Here is an 8,422-nt window from a genome sequence, read left to right as displayed (position 1 = left end):
CAACAGTCTCCAGAGAAACAGAGCCAATAAGATGTGTATACATATATACAGAGAGAGAGAGAGAGAGAAGAAACTTATTGTAAGGAATTGGCTCATGCAATTATGGAGGCTGAGAAGTCTCAAGATCTGCAGTCAGCAAGCTGGAGACACAGGATGTGTACTTCTAGTCTAAGTCCAAAGGCTTGAGAACCAAGAGAGCTGATGGTGTAAGTTCCAGTCCAAAAGCCAACAGGCTTGAGAGTAAAGAAGAGCCAACGTTTCTGTTTGAGTCCAACATCAGAAAAGACTGAAGTCCCAGCTCAAAGCAGTCAGGCAGGAGTTTCCCCCTATTAGAGGAGGAGGTGGGCTTTTTTGTTCTATTCAGTCTTTCAGATGACTGGATGAGGGCCATCCAGATTAGGGAGGGCAATCTGCTTCACTTAGTCTACTGATTCAAATGTTAATCTCATCTAAAAACATCCTCACACAGGACCTCCCTGGCGGTACAGTGGTTAAGGCTCTGTGCTTCCATGGCAAAGGGCACAGTTCGATTCCTGGTTGGGAAACTAAGATCCCACATGCTATGCGGTGTGGCCAATAAAAAAACAAAAAAACCCCCCAAAATCCTCACAGACACACCCCTAATAATGTGGGTCCAAATATTTGGGCACCCCATGGTCTGGTAAAGATGACCCATCAAATTAACTATCACAGACATGATCAAAATTTTAAACTACTCCTCCTTGAAAGACGCTCTTAAGACAATGAAAAGACAAGCAAAAGACTGAGAGAAAACATTTGCAAGGCATATACCTGGTAAGGGACTCTTATTTGGAATATATTAAGAACTCTCAAAATTCAACAATAAGAAACCAAACAATCCAGTTTTTAAAAATGAGCAAAAGATTTGAACATATGGTTCAACAGAGAAGATGTATGAATGGCAAATAAGTATATGAAACAATTCAACAACTTTAGTCATTAGGAAAATGCAAATTAAAACCACAACAAATCTATTTAAATGGTTAAATTTTTAAAAATGATCATACCAAGTATTGGCAAAGATGTGGAGGAACCGGAACTTTCAAACATTGCTCATGGAAAGTAAAATGGTAGAAGTGCTTCCAAAAATGTTGGGAATTTTCTTTAAAAAGTTAAACCTACCATACAATCCAACCATTCCTCTCCTAGTTATTTTTTTAAATAAATAACTATATTTATTTATTTATTTAGATTTGGCTGCATTGGGTCTTTGTTGCTACACAAAGGCTTTCTCTAGCTGTGGTGAGCGGGGGCTACTCTTCCTTGTGGTGTGCGTGTTTCTCATTGCGGTGGCTTCTCTTGCTGTGGAGCACAAGCTCTAGGCATGCGGGCTTCAGTAGTTGTGGCTCGCGGGCTCTAGCACGCAGGCTCAGTATTTGTGGTGCACAGGTTTACTTGCTCTGTGGCATATGGGATCTTCCGGGACCAGGGCTCGAACCCATGTCCCCTGCATTGGCAGGCAGATTCTTAACCACTGCGCCAGCAGGTGAGCCCCTCTTCTAGTTATTTACCTAAGAGAAAGAAAGCATATGTCTATACAATGACTTGTGCACAAATATTCATAACAGATATATTTGTAATGTCAAAACTTGGAAACAACCCAAAGGTCCATCAATGGGTAAATGAATGAATAAATTGGTATATCATACAAAGGAATACTGCTGACTACCAAGTGTGTGGATTCCAAGTTTGCATAGCTCCACTGCAAGGGCCCACTGACTCTCCCTCTCCTCATTTTCCAGCCAGTCTCTGGCTACAGGTCTGGAACTTGTTCTGACAAGAACCCTCAGGCTAGATCTAATCCACAGTGATAGTTTAGCAGCAGCCAGGACAGTGAGAGCATCCATGCCAGGACGGTGACAGCAACTAGTGGGCCAGCACAGGCACCCTCTAAAGATACACCAGAAATACATCTACATGTGGAACAACTCCTACAGAACACCTACTGAATGCTGGCAGAAGACCTCAGACCTCCCAAATGGCAAGAAACTCCCCACGTATTAGGGTAGGGCAAACAAAAAAAGAATAAACAGAGACAAAAGAATAGGGATGGGACCTGCACCAGTGGGAGGGAGCTGTGAAGGAGGAAAGGTTTCCACATACTAGGAAGCCCCTTCATGGGCGGAGACTGCGGGTGGTGGAGGGGGAAAGCTTCAGAGCCATGGAGGAGAGCACAGCAACAGGGGTGCGGAGGGCAAAGTGGAGAGATTCCCGCACAGAGGATCGGTGCCGACCGGCACTCACCAGCCCCAGAGGCTTGTCTGCTCACCCGCCGGGGCGGGCAGGTCTGGGAACTGAGGCTCGGGCTTCAGTTGGAGCTCAGGGAGAGGACTGGGGTTGGTGGCGTGAACACAGCCTGCAGGGATTAGTGCACCACGGCTAGTCGGGAGGGAGTCTGGGAAAAGTCTGGACCTGCTGAAGAGACAAGAGACTTTTTCTTCCCTCTTTGTTTCCTGGTGCTCGAGGAGAGGGGATTCAGAGCGCTGCTTAAAAGAGCTCCAGAGACGGGCACGAGCCACGGCTAAAAGCGCAGACCCCAGAAATGGGCATAAGACACTAAGGCTGCTGCTGCTCCACCAAGAAGCTTGTGTGTGAGCACAGGTCACTATCCACAACCCCCTTCCGGGGAACCTGTGCAGCCCGCCACTGCCAGGGTCCCGGGATCCAGGGACAACTTCCCCAGGAGAACGCATGGTGTGCCTCAGGCTGGTGCAATGTCACGCCAGCTTCTGCCGCCACAGGCTCTCCTGACACTCCGTACCCCTCCCTCCCCCCGGCCTGAGTGAGCCAGAGTCCCCGAAGCAGCTGCTCCTTTAACCCTGTCCTGTCTGAGCGATGAACAGATGCCCTCCTGTGACCTACACGCAGAGGCCGGGCCAAATCCAAAGCTGAGCCCCGGGAGCTGTGAGAACAAAGAAGAGAAAGGGAGGTCTCCCCCAGCAGCCTCAGAAGCAGCGTATTAAAGCTCCACAATCACTTGATGTACCCTGCATCTGTGGAATACATGAATAGACAACGAAGCATCCCAAATTGAGGAGGTGGACTTTGAGAGCAAGATTTATGATTTTTTCCCCTTTTCCTCTTTTTGTGAGTGTGTATGTTTATGCCTCCGTGTGAGATTTTGTCTGTATAGCTTTGCTTCCACAATTTGTCCTAGGGTTCTATCCATCCGGTTTTTAAAAAAATTTTTTCTTAACAAATATTTTTTATTTTAATAACTTTATTTTATTTTCTTACTTTATTTTATTTTACTGTATCTTCTTTCTTTCTTTCTTTCTCTCTCCTTCTCCTCTCCTTTTCCTTCTTCTTCTACTACTACTATTACTAATTAATTCTTTCTACATTTTCTCCCTTTTATTCTGAGCTGTGTGGATGAAAGGCTCTTGGTGCTGCAGCCAGGAGTCAGTGCTGTGCCTCTGAGGTGGGAGAGCCAACTTCAGGACACTGGTCCACAAGAGACCTCCCAGCTCGACTTAATATCAAATGGGGAAAACGTTCCAGAGATCTCCATCTCAACACCAAGACACAGCTTCACTCAACGACCAGCAAGCTACAGTACTGGACACCCTATGCCAAACAACTAGCAAGACAGGAACACAATGCCACCCATTAGCAGAGAGGCTGCCTAAAATCATAATAAGGCTACAGACACCCCAAAACACACCACCAGACATGGACATGCCCACCAGAAAAATAAGATCCAGGCTCATCCACCAGAGCACAGGCACTAGTCCCCTCCACCAGGAAGCCTACAAACCCACTGAACAAACCTTAGCCACTGGCGACAGACACCAAAAACAACGGGAACTATGAACCTGCAGCCTGCAAAAAGGAGACCCCAAATAAAGTAAGATAAACAAAATGATAAGACTGCAAAACACACAGCAGATGAAGGAGCAAGGTAAAAACCCACCAAACCTAACAAATGAAGAGTAAATAGGCAGTCTACCTGAAAAAGAATTCAGAATAATGATAGTAAAGATGATTCAAAATCTTGGAAATAGAATAGACAAAATGCAAGAAACAGTTAACAAGGACCTAGAAGAACTAAAGATGAATCAAGCATCGATTAAAAACACAATAAATGAAATGAAAAATACTCTAGATGGGATCAATAGCAGAATAACTGAGGCAGAAGGACGGATAAGTGATGTGGAAGATAAAATAGTGGAAATAACTGCTGCAGAGCAAAATAAAGAAAAAAGAATTAAAAGAACAGAGGACAGTCTCAGAGACCTCTGGGACAACATTAAATGCACCAACATTCGAATTATAGGGGTTCCAGAAGAAGAAGAGAAAAAGGACTGAGAAAATATTTGAAGAGATTATAGTTGAAAACTTCCCTAATATGGGAAAGGAAATAGTTAATCAAGTCCAGGAGGCACAGAGAGTCCCATAGAGAATAAATCCAAGGAGAAATACGCCAAGACACATATTAATCAAACTGTCAAAAATTAAACACAAAGAAATCATATTAAAAGCAGCAAGGCAAAAACAACAAATAACACACAAGGGAATCCCCATCAGGTTAACAGCTGATCTCTCAGCAGAAACTCTACAAGCCAGAAGGGAGTGGCAGGACATAATTAAAGTGATGAAGGAGAGAAACCTGCAACCGAGATTACTCTACCCAGCAAGGATCTCATTCAGATTTGATGGAGAAATTAAAACGTTTACAGACAAGCAAAAGCTGAGAGAGTTCAGCACCACCAAACCAGCTTTCCAACAAATACTAAAGGAACTTCCCTTGACAAGAAACACAACAAAAGGAAAATACCTACAATAACGAACCCAAAACAATTAAGGAAATGGGAATAGGAACATACATATCAATAATTACCTTAAATGTAAATGGACTAAATGCTCCCATCAAAAGACACAGATTGGCTGAATGGATACAAAAACAAGACCCATATATATGCTATCTACAAGAGACCCACTTCAGACTTAGAGACACATAGAGATTGAAAGTAAGGGGATGGAAAAAGATATTCCACGCAAATGGAAATCAAAAGAAAGCTGGAGTAGCAATTCTTATATCAGACAAAATAGACTGTAAAATAAAGACTATTAGAACAGACAAAGAAGGACATTACATAATGATAAACGGATTGATCCAAGAAGAAGATATAACAATTGTAAATATTTATGCACCCAACATAGGAGCACCTCAATACATAAGGCAAATACTAACAGCCATAAAAGGGGAAATCGACAGTAACACACTCATAGTAGGGGACTTTAACACCACACTTTCACCAATGGACAGATCATCCAAAATGAAAATCAATAAGGAAACACAAGCTTTAAATGATACATTAAACAAGATGGACTTAATTGATATTTATAGGACATTCCATCCAAAAACAACAGAATACACATTTTTCTCAAGTGCTTATGGAACATTCTCCAGGATAGATCATATCTTGGGTCATAAATCAAGCCTTGGTAAATTTAAGAAAATTGAAATTGTATGAAGTATCTTTTCTGACCACAATGCTATGAGACTAGATATCAATTACAGGAAAAGAGCTGTAAAAAATACAAACACATGGAGGCTAAACAATACACTACTTAATAACGAAGTGATCGCTGAAGAAATCAAAGAGGAAATAAAAAATACCTAGAAACAAATGACAATGGAGACACAATGACCCAAAACCTATGGGACGCAGCAAAAGCAGTTCTAAGTATATAGCAATACAATCCCACCTTAAGAAACAGGAAAGATCTCGAGTAAACAACCCGACCCGGCACCTAAATCAATTAGAGAAAGAAGAACAAAAATTCCCCAAAGTTAGCAGAAGGAAAGAAATCATAAAGATCAGATCAGAAATAAATGAAAAAGATATGAAGAAAACGATAGCAAAGATCAATAAAACTAAAAGCTGGTTCTTTGAGAAGATAAACAAAATTGATAAACCGTTAGCCAGACTCATCAATAAAAAAGGGAGAAGACTCAAATCAATAGAATTAGAAATGAAAAAGGAGAAGTAACAACTGACACTGCAGAAATACAAAAGATCATGAGAGATTACTATAAGAAACTCTATGCCAATAAAATGGACAACCTGGAAGAAATGGACAAATTCTTAGAAATGCACAACCTGCCAAGACTGAATCAGCAAGAAATAGAAAATATGAATAGACCAATCACAAGCACTGAAATTGAAACTGTGATTTAAAATCTTCCAACAAACAAAAGCCCAGGACCAGATGGCTTCACAGGCGAATTCTATCAAACATTTAGAGAAGAGGTAATACCCATCCTTCTCAGACTCTTCCAAAAAACTGCAGAGGAAGGAACACTCCCAAACTCATTCTACGAGGCCTCTATCACCTTGATAAAAATACCAGGCAAGGATGTCACAAAGAAAGAAAACTACAGGCCAATATCACTGATGAACATAGATGCAAAAATCCTCAACAAAATACTAGCAAACAGAATCCAACAGCACATTAAAAGGATCATACACCATGATCAAGTGGGGTTTATTCCAGGAATGCAAGGTTTCTTCAATATACGCAAATCAATCAACGTGATACACCATATTAACAAACTGAAAGAGAAAAACCATATGATCATCTCAATAGATGCAGAGAAAGCTTTTGACAAAATTCAACACCCATTTATGATAAAAACCCTGCAGAAAGTAGGCATAGAGGGAAATTTCCTCAACATAATAAAGGCCATATATGACAAACCTACAGCCAACATCATCGTCAATGGTGAAAACCTGAAAGCATTTCCACTAAGATCAGGAACAAGACAAGGCTGTCCACTCTCACCACTCTTATTCAACCTAGTTTTGGAAGTTTTAGCCACAGCAATCAGAGAAGAAAAGGAAATAAAAGGAATCCAAATTGTAAAAGAAGAAGTAAAGCTGTCACTGTTTGCAGATGACATGATACTATACATAGAGAATCCTAAAGATGCTACCAGAAAACTACTAGAGCTAATCAATGAATTTGGTAAAGTAGCAGGATACAAAATTAATGCACAGAAATCTTTGGCATTCCTGTAAACTAATGATGAAAAATCTGAAAGAGAAATCAAGAAAACACTCCCATTTACCATTGCAACAAAAAGAATAAAATATCTAGGAATAAACCTACCTAAGGAGACAAAAGACCTGTATGCAGAAAATTATAAGACACTGATGAAAGAAATTAAAGATGATACAAATAGATGGAGAGATATACCATGCTCCTGGATTGGAAGAATCAATATTGTGAAAATGACTCTACTACCCAAAGCAATCTACAGATTCAATGCAATCCCTATCAAACTACCACTGGCATTTTTCACAGAACTAGAACAAAAAATTTCAAAATTTGTTTGGAAAAACAAAAGACCCCGAATAGCCAAAGCAATCTTGAGAACGAAAAACGGAGCTGGAGGAATCAGGCTCCCTGACTTCAGAGTATACTACAAAGCTACAGTAATCAAGACAGTGTGGTACTGGCACAAAAACAGAAAGATAGATCAATGGAACAGGATAGAAAGCCCAGAGATAAACCCACGCACATATGGTCACCTTAGCTTTGATAAAGCAGGCAGGAATGTACAGTGGAGAAAGGACAGCCTCTTCAATAAGTGGTGCTGGGAAAACTGGACAGGGACATGTAAAAGTATGAGATTAGATCACTCCCTAACACCATACACAAAAATAAGCTCAAAATGGATTAAAGACCTAAATGTAAGGGCAGAAACTATCAAACTCTTAGAGGAAAACATAGGCAGAACACTCTATGACATAAATCACAGCAAGATCCTTTTGGACCCACCTCCTAGAGAAATGGAAATAAAAACAAAGAAAAACAAATGGGACCTAATGAAACTTCAAAGCTTTTGCACAGCAAAGGAAACCATAAACAAGACCAAAAGACAACCCTCAGAATGGGAGAAAATATTTGCAAATGAAGCAACTGACAAAGGATTAATCTCCAAAATTTATAAACAGCTCATGCAGTTCAATAGCAAAAAAACAAACAACCCAATCCAAAAATGGGCAGAAGACCTAAATAGACACTTCGCCAAAGAAGATATACAGATTGCCAGCAAACAAACGAAAGAATGCTCAACATCATTAATCATTAGAGAAATGCAAATCAAAACTACAATGAGATATCATCTCACACCAGTCAGAATGGCCATCATCAAATAATCTAGAAACAGTAAGTGCTGGAGATGGTGTGGAGAAAAGGGAACACTCTTGCATAGTTGGTGGGAATGTAAATTGATACAGCCACTATGGAGAACAGTATGGAGCTTCCTTAAAAAACTACAAATAGAACTAACATATGACCCAGCAATCCCACTACTAGGCATATACCTTGAGCAAACTATAATTCAAAAATAGTCATGTCCCAATATGTTCATTGCAACTCTATTTACAAT

This window comes from Mesoplodon densirostris, chromosome 18 (assembly GCF_025265405.1).
Source record: "Mesoplodon densirostris isolate mMesDen1 chromosome 18, mMesDen1 primary haplotype, whole genome shotgun sequence".
In the NCBI taxonomy this organism is placed as follows: Eukaryota; Metazoa; Chordata; class Mammalia; order Artiodactyla; family Ziphiidae; genus Mesoplodon; species Mesoplodon densirostris.
The sequence above is the reverse complement of the archived record's forward strand: the minus strand, read 5'-3'. Positions refer to the sequence as shown.